The sequence below is a fragment of the Phodopus roborovskii genome, unplaced genomic scaffold (genome assembly GCF_943737965.1).
Source record: "Phodopus roborovskii unplaced genomic scaffold, PHOROB, whole genome shotgun sequence".
Taxonomy (NCBI): domain Eukaryota; kingdom Metazoa; phylum Chordata; class Mammalia; order Rodentia; family Cricetidae; genus Phodopus; species Phodopus roborovskii.
The window spans coordinates 4,132,812-4,152,354 of NW_026126588.1; the positions used below are offsets into that span (position 1 = coordinate 4,132,812).

General features: G+C 41.3%; 2 protein-coding genes across 7 annotated transcripts in view; one reads left to right on the top strand and one right to left on the bottom strand.

Moving 5' to 3' along the window:
• The window catches only part of Supt3h (SPT3 homolog, SAGA and STAGA complex component), a 320,819-nt gene extending 315,941 nt beyond the window's left edge, over window positions 1–4,878 (bottom strand). The window contains exon 1 of the mRNA XM_051204228.1: window positions 4,738–4,878. The gene's annotated coding sequence lies outside the window, so the exon portion shown is untranslated. The remainder of the gene's footprint in view (window positions 1–4,737) is intronic.
• Window positions 1–19,543, top strand: part of Runx2 (RUNX family transcription factor 2) — a 306,421-nt gene that overhangs the window by 32,972 nt on the left and 253,906 nt on the right. The gene's annotated exons all lie outside the window — the stretch shown is intronic.

Consider the following 19,543-nt stretch of genomic DNA (forward strand, 5'->3'; position numbering starts at 1 on the left):
AAGTGAGTTTCAGCTAGGGCTCTTACACAATGAAAACCTGTCTCAAAAACAAAACAAAACAAAACCAATAAAACCCACAATGCAATGGGGGCTCAAAAATATATTTGAATTGAAAATAAGAAATTTTTATAAAATGAGATAGGCCTATCACTCAATGACAACATTTGCCTTAAATGCAATAGTCACTAGGCTCAATTCCCAGCAATACACACACACACACACACACACACAATAATAAGACATTTTCATATCTTTGTTAGCTAATGATGGCTAACTTACAGACATCAGAGCTCTCTGTTACACAAACATGACTCTTACTATTTTTTTTCCTTAGTCTCATATTAGCCTAAATTTCTATTCCATGTGCTTTAATACCCATTATTGTCTTTTTGAAAACTGTTCTAAAAATTCTTTACTAAAAGTATACCAAAATTGCACTGTAGTATCTAACAACTCAACCTAAAACACAGCAAGCATACTGGCAAACTCACTTTTTCAATACTAAAACACTATTGTTTTTACATAAAATTCAATGGCTTTATGTTTTTTTGGGTTTTTTTTTTTTTTGTTTTGTTTTGTTTTGTTTTTTCCCCATGTAGGAAATCTGGCCATCACTAACCAATCCAAATAGTAAGTGCTATAGCACTTAATGAGGACATTTTTTAAACTAGTGGATATTTTTAAACATTACAATTCTCTTTTAGCCTAGAATCATGCTTTATAAATAGTCAACCTCATGAGAAATCTATTGTCATCTAATATTAAAAATACATGATTCATCAACAGTAATTTAATGATGTGTGACTAATGACAACTTAGTACATGAACATAAATAATTCATGGACTTGGGCTTCACAAAAGGCTCTTTACTCTAGTAATTCAGAAATTCAGAAATTAGTTGTGTTGTTGTTCAGTTTTTTTCCACAATCATCTTACTAGGCCAGTATTTCCCCCCTACTAATGAGGAAACTAAAAGTACTGGCTAAATGTCTCAGGCCTAATTTTTATTTTATTATTATTATTAATTTTTTTTTTTTTTTTTTTTGGTAAGGCTTTAGGCTAGAGAGATGGCTCAATAGTTAAAAGAACACACTACTCTTCCAGAGGACCCAAGTTTGGTTCCCACAGCCCACATCAAAGGTTCATAAGTCCCTGTAACTCTAGTCCCAGGAGAACCCAACACCTGTGGGCTCTGCCGACACCCACACAGATGTGTGTGCATGTACAAAATTAAAATAAATCTCCTTTTATTTTAGGGGGATTGATCCCTAGTAGCTGACAACCTGATCTATGTAGACATATATCTTGACCAAAAAAATTAATTTTAGTGCCTAGGTTTTTCATCTGTAAAAGATGCCGATGTCCAGATACTCTAAAACAATATGAAATTATTAGAGTTAAACAGTCAGGGGCTGACATTGCCATTATGTGCCCTCAGAGACTAGTAAATTTAAATGTTATGTTCAGATATTCTTTGTTTAAAAGAAATCTGTAGGCAGATGGCTAAACAACAAGCAAAGGTTTAACTATGTAGATTGGTGGGAGGGTACCAAAGATGTGAGCAGGCTTCAAACCACAGTTTGACAATCACTAATTTCATCCAAATCCCTCATTTTTCAGGTGAGGAAACTGCTGCCCAGAGGGGCTTCTTGAACTGCCCAAGGACACACCACTATTTAGTGACACAAGCTGGGACTAAAATGAGGTCCCCCTGACTCCTGGTCCAGAATCCTTTCTACTATACAACGAGGAACACACAAATAAAAGTGGATCATAATTAACTCCTCCATAACAAGACCTCCACAAGGTGTCTGTCAGTGAACATGGTTGTGAACTATCTGCCTATGCCCACCCACAGTGTAGCAGAAAAGAGCTGAGTTCTGAGGCTTATCACGTGACCTTGGGCAACTCATACTACCGCTCTTCCTCAGTTCCTCTAAAGTGGAAACTTAAAATACTCCCCTAGAGTTCACAAAACAGTGACTAAGCAAAGCCTTTTGCACAGAAAGTGCTCAGGCCACGAGAAACACGACAATGAATAAAAGCAAAGGCACCACTCTTCAGGAACATTTCAGGGTTTTAACACCAAGCAAGCTCAAAGAGGGGAGCTGATGAGTGAGACAGCCTTTTCAAGACTAAGCTAGTGGGACACACAGGGCTCAGTGGTATCACCGTCAACATTAAAATAGCAAATAGAACATCCCCCTTTGATTAACATGCAATGGCTGAATTCTTCGTCATAATGTATGTGAAGCATAAGCAAAATTGTTGACATTCTAATACATGAAAAGCAGATTTCTGACTGGTTTACTATGTGACCTCACCAAAAAATAATATTCTCAACAGGAATACCCAATCTTCCTATTTTACTGTACTGTAGCCCCTTACATCCCCAAAGAGGATGGACAATCACGCTACCCAAGATTTCTATGCAAAGTGACACATTTAAATCTCCAGTGGCTAAAGTGGCCAAGTCACTCTCTGGACTTACTCCAGTTGTCCCCTAAATAAGTGAAACAGCACTGGTTTTGTCACACATTTCAGCAAGTGTGTTTTGGGGAGGGGAAAATGGCTAATCATCCCAAGATTATGTTAAGAATTCTGACAAGTGCGGCCATGTTAGCACAGCTCAAAGTGGCATGTTTTTGATAGTACTAAAGCGGCTCTGGTAGAAAGTATGCTGGATCATGACTGGCCCAGAAAAATTAAGATAGTCTGCTACTTAAGACCAGCTCAGTCTGATTTGCATGTCCTGAGCTCTTCTCTGCATGTGAGGTTATCTCATGAGCTTTAGGCTGTCATTCCAGAGCCAAAGACTGTCTTCAGCCTTGAGGCCAAGGGCAACGTTTTACAAACGTTTACAAACTGCCAGTTTTGTTTTGGGTTTGGGTTTTTTCCTTAGAGTTTATTTTCAAGGACTGGGTGCACAGCCTAGTGGCAGAGCATCCACTTAGAAACTGGGAGGGCAGGGTTCAATCCTCAGCATGTAAAAGAAGCAAGGGAGGGGATAAGGGAGAGAGGAGAGAAAAATGAAAAAAAAAAAAAAAGAGAGAGAGAGAGGGGGGAATTTTATTTTAAGGAAAGTAATACCATGACACATTTATCACCAAATTTCACGTTTCTCTTCAGAAGTTTGAATATGGATACTAAAAATGACTTCTAAAATTGCTCAAAGGTTACTATTATAATCATTAAACTGCTTTACTATGCAAAAGGTTAAAAGAGAAGCATCACCTTTCAAATGGGGAAGGGAAAAAAACCACAGCAATAAAGAGTTGAAAGTTTTCACTAAGAACTAACCAAGTGATAAAAGACAGTGGAAACCCACAGCTGGTTGAAGAAAACTCTAGTTAGTATTGTTCTCTTTCCAACTAGATCTGGCACTAGCTTTAGAAGCAAGGAGTCAAAAGAGTGTTTTGCTTTCATTTGCCAAGCTGTAAATAAATACTAACAGGCCCATGCTTTGAGTGAAAGGCATTATTTGGATATAATTATGATTCCTTACAGCATAAATATCCCAAGAGCTGGCCTCTCTGATTTAAAAACTCAACCAAATCAAAAAAAAAATCTAACAGCTCTCAATTTTTCAGAGCTCTGGGATCCCATGCAACAACCACCGTGCGTGTGGGTGGCTCCTTAAATTGTAATTAATTTTCTAACTGATTAAAATGTAAGTTCATCTATGGCATCTGCCACATTTCAAGTGCTCAAGAGCCACCTGCACCAGATAGCTACCATACCGGTAGCCCACGGTGTATAGCATTTCCAGCGTGCCAGAAAGTTCTACTGGCAAGTGCAGCTCTCAGGATACACAATGTACTTAAAACAAGGGGGTGGGGGTGGGGGGGCGCGATTTGCAATAGCATGATTACATTAAGTACGTTCTGGTTTTGCCAAGTGTTATCAAGAAACTGTCCTTAGGAGTTAAATTCCATCTCTCTGGAACACAAAGAAATTCTACCAATTGTTTCTTCAAGTAAATCTTTCAACCTTGAGGCGCTCTTCACAAATACTGACAACCCAGGTCTGTTCCCAAATCAACATCTCGTTCTTTCTGAGTTTCTACTAACTCCAGGGACATGATGCTAAGTTATCCGGGTGTGCAATAACAACACTGCTTCCAGGGTCCTGTCTGAACGTCAAATATATTCCCCTAGCCCTATAACTCCAGCAGCACTTGTCACACCAACTGTCCTGACTTTCCAAAGAGAAGGCAAGATGACAATTTTCTGAACATGGAGCTCATAGGTAACGAATCACAGCTGAGAACTCTGCTGGCTTTGGTGTAAGCGTTAAAGCACACAAATATTCTCCCGGAAACCTGACGTTTGAGCTGGGCTGTGATGATCCCCCATCTGTACCCCACGACACTAGCTAAATGATTTCCCCAAGGGTCCCAGAGGCGGGGGGGTGACAGCAGCATCGGTGTCCTCCGTCCCTCTCTCTCCCTGCACGCTGCACTTGCACTGATGCTACCTAACGTCCACGGAGTAGAGCTTTCCTTTTTGAGGGACTCCCGTCCCCAACGCAACCTGGGCGACACACGCAAAAGGTGCCTCCCGGCCCAGCCCCGAGGCTCCCCTCGCCCCACGCCCACCGACGACGGGGAGGAGCCATGGGGCACCCACACTCGGCGGCCTGCACCGGGCTGGGCCCGCGGCCCGGCCTTTGGCTGCCACGTCCCTGGCGTCCCCATGACCTCGCCCCACTCCCCGCCGCCCCCACGCGCCCCACAACCTCTGCTTAAGGACACGTGGAGGCACGGCTGCGCGTCCCGCGTGGAGAATGAGAGGGGACAGAGATGGCGCGGTGTCTGCGGCGGCGGCGGCCCCCGGACACGACGGGCAGGGGGAGCGGGGAGTGGAGGGGGGGGACAGAGTCTGTAGAAAGGAAAAGGTGACTGGGCTGGGCTGGAGGGGGGCGCAAGATGGCGAGAGCGCCACTGTGAGGGGCGGGGGTTGCGGAGACGGAGGTTACTAGACGGACGGGCCGACCCGTGCGGGGAGAGCGCATGCGCGCCCGGAGAGGCGGCGCGCGCGGCCTCAGTGCCGCTCCGGCTACTTCCGCCACAATCCGGGGGCGGGGCGTCGTCTCCCGCCGAGGCGGCTGGAGCGGGTGGATCCGATCGATCGCACCCCCTCGGTGGGACCTCAGAGCTGGAGGTGCTCTGAGGGCGCCAGGCTCGCGCTGAGGGTCTGCAGCCTGCAGGAGTGCGCCTGCGGATCTAGGATTTTTTTTTTTTTTTTTTTTAAAGGAGCCGATAATCTGCACTGCGATTAGCGGCGCGAAGTTCTCTTCATGGGTCGGGGTGATCTGAATCTTAACCGTGATGGTTTCGAATGGCAAAGAGGGGCAGAGTTCTGAATGACCCGCGGGTTCTGGGACCTTGAAATGCCAGCTTCATTCCACCCCATCCCGCTCCCTACCTGCTGTTGCTCAGAATCAAAAGCAGTGACAACTGATCTGCAAAGTTTCCCCCCCCCCCCAGTTCATTTCTATTAAGATTAATTACGTAAACAGTATGTTTTTGTTGTTGATAACGTCCACTATTTGGGAGGCTTTATAAACAGGCCCTGGTGACTTTTGGAGTTTGGCCTGTCCCTCATTTTGCAATCTTGCACCACCGGTATTGAATTATATGTATGACCTCTTCTTGGGTTTGATGGTAGCAGATGAAGTTCTTTAATGCACCCAGACAGTGGTGTCACATGCTTTCACTGCGCCTGAGTGTCAAGTGTTTATATTTTTAACATTTTTTTTTCAACCGTTTAAGAAAAAAACATTATCCATACTCAAATCCTGCCACTTGCAAATATTAGTTTTTCAGGTCTTTTCAAGCATTACCGCTTCCGTTAGTGTCTTGCTTATGAACACATGTGTTCTGAAATAATCCTATTTGCTTAGCGTCTTTAGAATGACTATTCGTTTGGTTATCTCCTCTCTGGATTGGCCTTATCTTGGGTTTAGTCCTGTCTAATTGCCAGACACTTCAGTATTTGTCAAATACACTTGCAAAGGTACATTTAGGACTCTGTGCATTTAGGATGTGGAGACACAGCATAACATGTGAATCCATCCAGGCGTATTCGTCGGTCTTAGGCAAAGTGTATATACAGTACATGGGAAAGTAGCCAAAATTGCCATTACTTCCCTTAAGAAGCAAGAATAGGCTATATACAATAGGTGAAAATACTTGTAGTACATAACTAAAAAAATAGGTGATAGGGAGGTCAAGGTCAGCCTTCATTATATAGCAATTTTTAAGAGCAACCTGAGCTACATCAGACCTATCTTTAAAATCCTAGCAGGTGGATTAAAGACATGTGCTATATGCCACCATGAATGGCAGACAACCCATCTCTTGGTGTCTTTAAAGGAAAATGAAGCTTGCTAGTGTCGACTTTCACATTTCTCTGTCGTGATCATCTTCAAACAGACTCACTACTTCAAAGGCAAAGTGTGCTTGTCTAAGGGCCCATTTACTTCTTTGTAATGATTACACTAAACGACCAAAGAAGCCTTAATTCTAAAAGGAACAGCAGAAGCCATGGACCTGCAAACTCCTGCTCTTATAGTCTGTAGTTTTTATTTGTTAGGACTATTGAAAGCCTCATTGTGGAAGCACAGACCTTTTCTGGGCAGGACTGCATGCAGTTTGTGACTATACACACACACAGGCTGTGCTATACTCAATTACTTTTCTGACATGGAGGAGTAATTTTGTATTACAGTCTCAAAAGCAACTTATTTTACTTCTTAGACTATATACTTCTGGGCAAGTTTCTTAACATCATTGAGCATCAGTTTTTATATCTGTATGATGAGATATTTTAATCAGTTGAGCAAAAATCTTGCTGCCTAAAAGTCTATGCTCCTTTAAAATAGGAATCCCAAAAAAAAAAAAAAAAAAAAAAAAAAAAAAAAAAATCCTAAAGTTATACAGAATAAGTTTAACTTGTTTGCTTTCAAAAACAGAGCTCTTACTTTGGATATATGAAGATATCCAACTCATGTTATATATTTCAAAAGAAAAGAAAAACCAATATGTAAAAAAGTCATTTGTTGGTACCCTAGAAAAAGGGGTGATAGCATTAAACATAGATAATTTATGCATAATCAAACTGGCTCCTACCCTCCAATTGCTTTCATTTATTTCAAAGCAAGAAAAGCAACATATTGGTAGGAATTGTTAAGAATTGCCGTCCTTGAAACTATGATTATAGGACTGGATTGAAGGCTCAGCATCTAAGAGCTCAAATGGAAAGGACCCAAGTTCAGTTCCCACCTCTCATATGCTGGTTGACAACCATCCATCCATAAGTTTCAGTTCTAGAGCCCTCTTCTGACTTCCAAGGGCACCAGGAATGCTGGTGGTGCATATATTTCCATGCATCCAAAACACTCATATGTAAGGTGTACGGTTTTTCTGCCCGCCACCTGGTATTGTCCTGCTGCTGCACCAGCCCCAAATAATACACAGAGACTCTGTATTTGATACAATGCTGTTGGCCCTGTTACTTGTTTCTTATCGGCTAGCTCTGCCTTAATTATTAACCCATTTCTGCTGATCTATGTATTTCTCTTACCGGGGAGCCGGCGGCATAATGCTTTCTCCAGACTCTCCATCTTGACTCCTCCCTACTACTTCCTATTTCCTCCTTGTCTCCTAGTCCCTCCTATCTTCCTTTCCTATTGGCCAACAGTGCTTTATTATTAACCAGTATGAGAAACATATACAGAATGACATCTCCCATCACTCATAACATCATATAAATTAATGTAAACAATTAAAAACTAATCATAATCATCCTCCTAGGGACTTTTCATTCTATCCAAGTTTAACAACTCAGGATCTTTTGAAACTAGTGCTTGGCTGCTATGATGGTTTGAAAGAAAATGCCCCCCAAAAAAGGAAGTGACGCTATTCGGAGGTGTGGCATTGTTGGAGTAGGTGTGGTCTTGTTGGAGGAAGTGTGTCACTGTGGAGGTGGGCTTTAAGGTCTCAGATAGGCTCAAGCCACGCTCAGTAAGACAGACCACTTCCTATTGCCTGTGAGTCAAGATGTAGGCTCCTTCTCCAGCACCATGTCTGCCTGCACACTGCCTTGTCCCACCATGATGATAATGAACTGAACCTCTGAACTGTAAGCCAGCCTTTTAAATGTTTTCCTTTATAAGAGTTGCCATGATTATGATGTCTCTTCACAGCAATAGAAACCTGAACTAAGACAGTCTTTGAGAAAACAATCACCCTTTTTTTTTTTTTTAAGTCAAACTAGGAAGGGAATCTTAGAACATCAGGCTTTGAAAGAGTTCTGGAACGCTCCAGGCAAATGGGAACTTATTCCCATGGAATCCAGTGCCTAATACTCTTTCTCTAGAAGCAAACAACTCGCACATTTGGACAAATATTTATCATGTGACTGGCATACCCCTAGAAGCTGCTGAAATGGCAGTACACAAAAGAGGCAGGTACCCAGACCATCTTCAAACTTACAACCCAGTAGGGAAGATTCAATAAACAACAAAATAAATAGCTACAGTCTGTAGTATATTTGAAAGTTATGGCTGTTACCAGGAAGAGGAAAAATGTAAAACAGCAGGATATGGAATGAGCTGTTGTCATTGAAAAACGGCAATTGGAGCCAGCCAGACTAGGAAAGCACTACTGGAATAAACACATTCAGAAGGCAAAGGAGTTTCCTATAGATGTCTGAAGGACTGGCCTGAGTCAAGTCGCTGAGGTGGAGACAGGTCGTGAAAGGTGGAGGAACAGCCCAAAACGCTATGAGCTGTGCAAAAGTTGCCCAGAAAGAAAATAGTGTGACGTGAGGCCAGAGATGCACAAGGAAGCCAGTTGCCTAGGGCTACAGTATGATTGGCAGAAGTTTAGCATCATATAGTTTAGGCTGTAAAATGGTTACTCTGGCGCTGTTAAAAGTCATCTATAGACTGATATGTCATGGATTAGCCTAGCCAAAGAGGAAACAAAGCGTATGTGTGTATACTGGTTTGTTAGAGTGAAGGCCTTGAGATATAGGTATATTCTTGAAAACCAGCTTGAGAAAATTTACTGAGAGACTAGACTAAAGATCCTAGGGAAAAAGAAAAACCAATGATGATCAACTGGAAAAGTAAGTGATGTTGCCTATTTTAGCCGATATGGAATAGACTAGAATATGTTGGGGAGATAAATACAGGCAATCAAGAATCCAGTTTGGGAGATAAACATAATTCACTAAAACTCTATGCCATCTTTAGTGTTTATATTTTTTTAACACAGATAAATTTTGTGGTAATGGAAATTTTAGATTTGCAATATTTGCGATTGTTTTATTGAATTATCCGAATTTTTGTATGCTGAAGACTCAATGAGCTTGGCCTGACATGTTGAGGTTGTCCATCACTTTTTGTCACCAAGAGAAAATAAGCTTGAAGAAAGTTTGTTTTGGCTCACAGTCCCAGGGGGCTCAGTCTGTGCTCGGTGTTAAGGTTTGGATCTATAATGCTCCTCTCGGGCTTTTATTTTAAAAATCTCTAAGTCTATGCAGGCTCTTAGCAGTGATGCTACCTACAAGAAGTGGCTCACTAAGAGTAGACTACCGCAGTTGGTACCTGCCCTGGTTCTGGCCTGCACTCTCAGCCGGTGAATAGTCACAGTTTCACAGCCACTGCTACACAGAGAGGATGTCCCACCACACCTCCGTACCCTTCCCACCGTGATGGACTGAAACCCCCCTTTAACTGGAAGCTGAAGCACACCTCTCCTACCTTAAGGAGTTTCTACAGATATTTTGATCACTGTGTCCCAGAATTTGCTGTCCACCAGCTACACTAGACTTAAGACAGGGATGTCTTGGTGAAGGGCATAGCTGCCCAACTCAAGGCAGACTGGAGGCAGAGACAGAGAGAAAAGGAAACGTACACCTTTCATGTGACAAAGGAAAGAGCCACTCTTCCAGGACACGCCCCCAGTGACCTCTTCTCTCCGACTAGGGCCCCCCCATCTTCTAGTTCCCACCACCTCCCAATCATGCTAGCAAATGATGAACTTGTCAATGTATTTAACCTGCATACACTAATCACTTCCAGGAAGCCTCCGAACAGACAGCTAAGCCTTCACCACATGAGCCTTCGGAAGACGTTGCAGGTTCAAAGCACAACACAGGTGTGTTTCACTATGTTTTAGATGGAACACAAGGAAACCAAAGCCTCTTTATATTCAAAATGAGAAAAGAGCAAAAAACAAAGTATCGGGGCATTCTACTTGAAAATAAGATACAGAATTCCAAGTTTAAACTGATATATAGAGCATCCAGTTCTAACATGTATTTTTAGCCAAAATATTTAAATATAACATAAAATTGGATGTGTTTTGGTGAATTATTAATAACTGCCTTCCTTTTCTATTATGAATGAAAACAGGGCCAAAAATTAATTGATGCCACGTGTGTGGCTTACGTAACCTGCCCTCCCTACTTCACACCCCCAAACTGGATGCAGTAAACCTATTTTGACTAAGTAATGCTTAGATCAATTGTTAAATAATGATCAAAGTGTGCAAAAAGACTAGCATTCTACAGATGTATACATATAGATATATATGTTCTTTTCTTTTTCTAGAATCTTTTTTAAACAGCCTCATTAACTCAGTCCAGTATAGTGCAAAACAGATGGACTCTGGTGCCCCGCATTGGGCACAGTAACCTGGCGGTGTTCGGCCTCTCCGAAAATAAGCATCTCCTTCTATTCAACAGGGATAGGAACATCTACAGTAGTCTTGTTGCCTAGGATTTAGAAGGGAAATTCCTGACCAATTAAAAATGCTATGAGATGTGCAGTGAGTTTTGCATTCCAGCTTTTAATGAGTTACCAACAAAATTTTATAATTTTTATCTTCTAGTGTATTAGACATGGGAATATAAAGAGAACCCTTATCTCAAGTGCCAGGGTTTATTGTGAGTAATACAATAAATGTATGTCAACATGGTGCTTTTTGTTTTGGGGCCATTCACCCCCCACCCCGCCCCGATGCTTTAGATAGCATTGTGTTATAGTTCATGCTAACTGCAAACTCATGACCCTCCTAGCTGGGCCTCCAAGCTAGCCTGGAACTTATGATCCTCCTGCCTCAGAATCCCCAGCATCTAGATTGCAAGCAGGCACCACCATGTCCTACGTTAATGAGACAAAGATGTTTTGAGGTTCCAGTAGGGACACGAAGCAGTCTTAGGCACTAGAGAAATAAAAATTTGTAACAGAGATGCCCTCCAAAAGGTGTGTTGCTGTTGCAATTAGGAAAGTCAAAGGCATTGGGACAATATATACTGCAAGCTGAGTTCTCCTTGACCTTTGGCCTCTAGGTCAAGATATCTTGTGCCACCATTCTGCCTCATCTATAATCCCTATGCCCAACCCAACAGTCCTTCATGTTTCTTTGGAGCCAATGTTCTCCCCTATGGCACTGGACTCCACTTGACAATAAATGAGTGAAGTCTATGGATGAACTGCTATCTCCTCATTCAACATACAACCACTCAAACATGAACCTAACCCTATTCCTAGATTTCACCCCAATGTGTTTTCATAGCGCTGTGTAGGACCACAACAAACCGACTAACGTTTTGAGATGGTGGAAGGGGTTTTTCCATCACAGAGACACAACTCCAAGTGAATTCTGTCCTCAAAAGCCCTCATGTTGCATCGCTATGATTTGGTACTGTGTCCCTTTTGTCATTCTACTTGAACTTCTACCCACAAAGTCCTATGCTCTGCTAATTCTGAGTGTTTTGGGTATCTCCTCAAACCTGAGATTCTAGCAACTCTCGTCTTTGAGGCTTACTGGCCACCCAGTGCATGTATTTTCCTAAATAATTTGTAGTTCATTTCCTTTACAACTGCCAACTCTAATATTAAGTATTTCCCTTTTGTGTATAAATTGTAGAGGATAGAAAATTAGGGGGTAGTCCTTGAGGGCAGTGAATGTGGACTGGAACAAATAGAGATGTCAAGGCAGACAGCCACTACATCTCAATAGTTCCATCCCTCAATTGAGGATAACAATATAAATGTAATGTTAAAGTAATGTTGTTATCACATGGAAATAAATGTAGAGAACCTCACACATTGTTGGCACTGAACAAAGGGTGCTTTTCATTTCTGTCATTATTGTCACTGAGAAGATGACTCGAAACTCAGTCTTGAGTAAATCATGGGTGAACAAAATGGGAAAAGATGATTTAAGCAGAGGGGACAACATTAGGAAAGTTATGTATTAAAAAGAATTGTTGGAACACAGAGTCTGTGAAGAAATTAGTCAGGGTCAGATCAAAGGAAGTCTTGTAATCATAGTTGGGAATGTATGCTTTATGTAATTAGAAACTGGAAGTGTTGAAATGATTTTTAAGGTGATGTCATGATTACATGTGCACGTTAGAAAGATGGAAGTCATAAGCAAGGCAAGTTAAAATAAAAATTAGAAGATGCCAACAGTTCAGTAAAGACATAAAATAGGGCATCACTGAGTCAATGAAGTAAGGAACAAGAGAATATAACAGGAGAAATAGGAAGGAGGTGAAACTTCCTAGGATTTAGTGAATGTCAGGACTGGATAGATAGCTCAATGGGAAAATCACTTGCCACACAACTTTAAGGATCTGAGTTTGAATCCTCAGACATCATGTAAAAAGTCAGGCATGGTCTGTAATCCCTATCCTCTCAAGGTGAGTTGCGAAATGAAGAATGGATAATTCCTTGAAGCTCATGGGTCACCTAGCCTGCCATATGCAACTACAAAAGAAAAGGAAAGAAAAGAAAAGAATTGAGACCCTCTCTCAAACAAGATAGAAGGCAAGGACACACATTGAAGGTTATAGTCTGACCTCCACATACATATAAACATCACAGAAGCACCACACCACATGCACACACACACACACACACTCTCTCTCTCTCTCTCTCTCTCTCTCTCTCTCTCTCTCTCTCTCTCTCTCTAAATTCAACCAGAGAACTCACCAACCATTCCACAGTTTCTTCTAGTACCAAATGGAGACTGGTACTACTCACCAAGACAAGGAAGAGTTCTAGGAAATCCAAGGCTATACAGAGAAACTCTGTCTCAAAAAAAAAAAAAAAAAAAAAAAAAGAAAGAAAGAAAGAAAGAAAAGAAAAGAAAAAAAGTAGTAATTTCCTGATGCCAGTAATATTAATGATACCTGTTAATGTTAACTGGACTTAGCCAGTTCAAGGTGGCCTCTGGAAAAACCAATTTTTATGGAGCTAGAAAGAGAAACTTAAAGAGAAGTAGGTAAAGAAAACCTTTATTCTTTCCAAAAACTACTTACCAAGAAGAAACATGGTGGCTAGAAACATATTTAGAGACAGAATAGATTTTTTTTTCAGATAGACACTTGAGCCTGTTTACAGGTTTGGAGAATAAACTGGGCAAGAGGAAAATGTTGAACACTTGGGGTAGAAGAAAGCTGATGATAAATGTCTTTGCAAGTTTGTGTAGTATTGGGTGCTGAAAGAGATAGCAGAAGGCTTTAATGGAGTCCAAAAAGTGGCTGAGACCTAACATAGAAAAGAGGGTAGAAGCAGGCTGCTGGTGGTGCACACTTAATCCCAGCACTAGGAAGGCAGAGGCAGGAAGATCTCTAAGAATTTGAGGCCAGCCTGCTCTACAAAGCTACACAGAGAAACCCTGTCTCAAAAAAACCTTAACAAAAAAAAAGAAAAGAAAAGAAAAGAAAGAAAGAAAGAAAGAAAGCAAGAAAGAAAAGGAAGGAAGAGGAGAGGAGAGGAGAAAGGAGGGTAGATAGACTAGAAGAAAGAAATGAGCATGAAGCTATCTATACCAGTTGAGCCCAGTTTTTTCTAACGTAGGAAAGAAGCTGTTTTCCTGAAAAGGGAATGAGAAGGTAAATCCAATACAAAATGACACACACACCAGCACCAGAGGCTGCTTGTAATTGAAGCTAGCCAGTATGGAGCAGTGATTCCGACATGGAGTTGCAACATCTGCTTCTTATTAGAAAGGAATACGTGGTCTCCACCCCACACCTACAGAATCAGAAACCCCCAAGGGTGGCTCGGTGGTCTGCTTTAGCAAGCCTCCAGGCGATTTTGAAGTACCCACCCTTGGGGAAATGCTTGCCTAGAGTTTCGGCGGAATCTGTGGCTTCCCCAACCAACAAGCAATGACGAAGTACAAACTGTGATACTCACCCACATCCTAGGCAGCTTTTAGTAATATTTTCCATATTACAGTAAAACACATTTACTTGGCATGTTAGAGATTCTGTGAATTTCTATGTGGAAATGAATGTCACACACGGTTTTCAATATCTGAACAGAGAGATTCCTTTCCTCTAAATTTTACAAAGCCAATACTGTTTCAAAAAGTGCCTCTCTACTCAAGTTTTAAACTTATAATAGAGAAATAATGAAATTGTCATCCACTTCATCAAAAACATTCTGTGACCCAACGCAGCCCTCAGATTTTGCTTGGGCTCCGCTGTCATCTCATTCTAACTAAGTGATGGCGATCAGCCCTCATGGGGGAAATATTTATGAATGAAATTTTCTCAGTACTAAGTTTCCCATAAATTTATCTTCGAGTCTTAATCCTGGCTACTGTCTATCTGGCAGCAAGTAATGACATGTGACAAAATAAGTGAGTAAGTAGTAAATGGTTATTAATGAACTTGGAGATGGCCTCTCAAGCATAGCTCAGTAGTGGCTCTGTAATTACATGCGTGTTCACAACTGAACCTTTTGTATTACTTACCAATAATGAAGTCAGTTTCTACTACCATTGTTCCAACCATGTTATCACTGTTCAACTATTTAGAATCTAATTCAGAACCACTTTCACTCTGGGAATGTTCCTTTGCATACCCCAAACAATGAAAAAGCCAAAAGATTCACAGCCAAGAAGGATTTTAAGAATTAATTTATAGCCAAATATATATGTGGGTGAGCTAACTGACTTATCCAGGTGTGCCTTGTGTAAAGAAATATGGCATTTTGAAATCCATATTTAAAAACCAGATGTGAGTGTGCAGAAAGCAACGAGACATTCCTCCAATTACTTTTACAGATAAGACCGAGCTCTCAAAGTGAATTTGTATAGTGAGCAAATAACAGCTCCCAGGAAGGATAGCTAGCAAACTTAAATTATAAGCTGGTTACGATGCTGTATAAATAAGGGGGAAACATTGCCATGAAATATCGTAAAAGCAGATTTAAGCACATTAACTTAGCACATTCCAACACAGAGAAGATGAACAAGTCAGGCTTTTAGGGTCCCAGTACTCAGAAACTTAAATTAGGTAGCTAATTCCCCTTAACCTGATTTTAGTGTGACCAACAATTTTTACATTTTCTTTTTTTAATCCCAAAAAAATTATAGGATGGTTTCTGTGAATAATACTTTACTTCCAAATATGACGGTGAGATGCATTAGAAAGTTTCATTTCATATAGCAATTGCATTTTCCAACTGCAAATCAAGAAGTCAGCAGTTTGCATTTTGTTTGGATCTCTTATAAGTTGAAGTGAATTTGTTCTAGAGGAGGGATAAGTTGCCTGGTAAGAGTGAAGGAACAAATCCCTGAATTTCACTCTAAGGGATTTAACCCTGCTTTTGTAGTAGCAAGTCAACCCAGATTATCAGTCAGCATTCCATAACTATAAAAAAAAGTACTAGAACAATTAATTTGTAAAGGGAAAATATGTATTTGGGGTCATAGTTTGGAGGTTCCAATCCAAGATTAGTCAGCTTGATTGATGTAAGTCTCTGGTGGGCATGCCAGATGAGCATGGCCTGGGAGTGCATGCTGGAACAAATGGCTCAGTTCTTCACTAGATAGCAAAAGAAAACAGAGAAAGAAGCCAGTTCCCCACAATTTCCTTCAAGAATATGCACTCAGTGCCCTTAAAACCCCTGATAAGCTTGGGCTAAAGATCTACAGCACCAGTAACATCAACCTAGATGTTACCACCTTTAATGTGTGGATGGACCACTACAGGAAACAGGTGCTTATTTGTTTCATAAAAGAGCCTTCTGAAAGTGTTTTCAAATACAGAGAACTTCACGATGGTGAGAAACTAAGAAGGGCTTCTGAGTTCAGTCAGAAAAGTAGCGTTGGCATAATGAGCCTGATGACTTTCCAGGGTGTAAGTATGAACAGGCGAAGCAGATCACTCATTTCAAAAGTTTAGCAAGCTAGAAGATGGAAGGAGAAGTTGGTAAATGGAAAGAGAGCTAGCTGTAAGGTTTCCCCCTCTCCATGAAAAGGAGAGGGGCGGGTAGGAGAGTCAACAGAAATAGAGATAAAAACAGTGGTTCTCGACCTCTGGGTCGCAACCCTTTGAGAGGTGGAAAAATCCTTTTGCGGGGGTTGCCTATCCTACACATCAGGAAGATTGTTGTGCCCACACATGATTGCCCTCCACTCTCATCACCAGCCCAAGACAGCACTAGTCTACTTTCTCTCTGTGTGTATTTGACAACTCTGGATATCTCAGAAATGGAGTGGGTTAGTTTTTTTAGTTTCTTGGATAAAGATTCTGGGGTAATGAGACAAGGGAGATAGAATTTGCCTGGATTAATGGTTTCAGAGTGTTCAGTCTACCATGGTAGAGAAGGCATGGCGGAGTAGAACAGCTCAGTGCACACTGGCTGAGAAGGTATATGTAGAGAGAATGCAGGTGCTTGTGGGCTTCCTCCATTACTCCTTTCGGCCCTCCAGATCATGGGACTATTGGTTGGTTATCATGGACATTCAGGATGGACAGTTTCTCTACAAAGAGCCTCAGATCTAGAGCAGTGCTCTGTTTAATCTCTTCAGTGTTTCTCAACCCACTCATGTTGACAATCAAGATTACCCATCACAGGGAGACATATACAATATGGCCATCTGAATATGGCATCTTTCACTTAGCGTGGTGTCCTTAATGTTCCTCTATTTTGAAACAGATTAGTATTTCACTCATTTTTAAGGGCTGCATAGTAATACCCATTGATTAGATGCTGCACATTTTGTTTACCCACTCACCAACTGATAGACATTTGAGCTGTTTCCACGTTTTGACTGCATTAATAATAGCCATATGTGCTTTGTGCAAGTTGTGTCGGTGCATGTTTTTACTTCATTTTGCAAACCTAGGAGTAGAATGTCTGATTCGTATGGCAGAGTTATGGCTCACGTCTAAAGAAACAATCCAAAATGTCCCCTGAAGTTGCTGCACCATTTAATGTTCCCATCAGCAGTGTTTGAGGTTTCCTGTTTCTCCGCTCCTTGTCAGCATTTGTTATTGTCTATCTGATTGCAAGGATCTTAGCAGATGGGAAATGGTATCTCCTAGCAGTGTCATTTGCATTTCCCCAAAGAGTAATATTGCCAGGCTTATGATACTTTCTAGTATTTCAAGAATGTCATTGTTGTTCCTTTGGTAAGATCTGTTCAAATCTTTTTCACTAGAGCTACAATTTAAAAGTTGTCATTAAGTCGTTCATATCAGATTGGTGCATGTGAATTTTCTGGTTTTGCTTTTGACATAGGTCTTGTTTTGTTGTTGACAAAGATGTCCCCACTTCCGTGCTCAAACCTTCTGCCTCAGCCTCTCACATAGTTTAGACTACAGTCATGCTTCTCTGCTCCCTAATGTTTTATAGGTTTATGCAAAACTTGCATTTATTTGTTTAATATAGGTACAGTGAAAACAGTTGTCTATGAACAACACAGTCAGACATCAATACTGATCTGCTGGAGCCTCCAAAGGAAGAGATTCTATCTGATTTTAGGATTCTGTGCATCTAACATTGAACCTAAGCTTGTCCCTGGAACATACTCACTGTCCAGTTGATGTTTATTTTGTACTCATATTTGGAAACCCAGACTATGTGAATTCATTTTTCTCCTTTGCATTTGGCCAGTGGCTTCACCGATTTGCCTCCCACGTAGCACTTTGTGTAGTCATTTCCTGTGTCCACTGTAGTCCATTGTAGCACTCAACTTCACTGTTTCCTACTATCGTGCAGATGAGAAAGAGACTCCCCACAATTATTAGCCCCCTGTTTCCCCACCTGTTGACTAAACTTGCACAGGATTGTTGGGAGAAGCAGGCAAGAGTAGCCACGCAAAGCTCGGGGCACAGTGCCTAGTAGTCAGTGCCTACTAAACATGAGCTGTTATCACACCAGCTAAGGGGCTATGCCGCCAGACCTCAGCTACAGTTTTGGCTTACAGAGGTTGCTTAGCTACTCTGTTTCTTCTTAAAGAATTTTACGAGCAAATCTTGAGATGACTCAGTGGGTAAAGGGCTTGCTGCACAACATTAGGACCTGTGTTTGAATCTCCAGGGTCCTGGTACAAAGCTGCGTGAGGGTGGTCAGAGACAGGTGGGTCCCAGGGGTCCACAGCCAGTCTAGTAAAATAGAGAGCTCCAAATAGAGAGGCTCTGTCTCAAAAAATGAGAAGGACGAGGATTAAGGAAGGCATTCCGACAACCTCCTCTGGCCTTGACATGTATGTGGATGAGAACACCACATGCACACACACACACACACACACACACACACACATACAAAGAGAGAGATACACACATACACATACATATTCTTGATGTAAACTCTTTAGAAACCAATGCCTATTTCAACATTATGAATATGCAAAAGTATGTGAAGAATGGGATTTTTACAGAACTCTATACATAGAGTGGCATCTTCATTATCCATTTTCAAATGTCACCCAGAATAACTTGACATAGTCTAGCTGCATTTGTCCCCAAACATATAAAACAATTTTTACAAATCACCCTCAGTCTTGTAAATCAGTCAGTTGCCCAGGTGAGCTCCTGTAAGCATTTCACTACTTTTTCATCTTTAGTCCCAGCCTAGAACTTCATTTCTATGGCATCATTGCTTTCTTTTGTTGCACGCTCTGTGACACATGATCTAATAAAAGTCTTCTTAAACAGTCCCCTCTCACAGTTCCGCTCCACCCAAGAGAACTGTATTGTCCCTGAGCATATAGTTGTTTCTTTCTTTGCTCCTCCAGATCCTTGACACAAAACAACTTAAAGAAGTAAGAGTTAGCCATGTGATGGTGGCTCATGCCTTTAATCCCAGCACTCAAGAGGCAGAGGCAGGTGGATCTCTTTGAGTTCAAAGTCAGCCTGGTCTACAGAACGAGTTCCAGGATAGCCTTGAAAACTTCAGAGAAACCCTGTCTGGAAAAACCAACCAACCAACCAACCAAACACAAAGAAGTAAGAGTTAATTTTGGCTGCCAGTTTGACGGCTTGATTCACAGTGGTGGGAGCATCATCTTGAGGCAGGTGTTCCCACTGGAGATAGAGATGAGAGCTTGAGCTCTGCTTGCTTCCTTAACCAAATTAACCTAATCGAGATGAGCCATCTCAACCATGCCAAGAGATTGTTTCCATAATGATCTTTTGGTGTACATCTGATTCTACCATTAATTAAAGGTGAAGGCAAATTTGCATACTACAAAGATAGATACACTTATTTACTTATA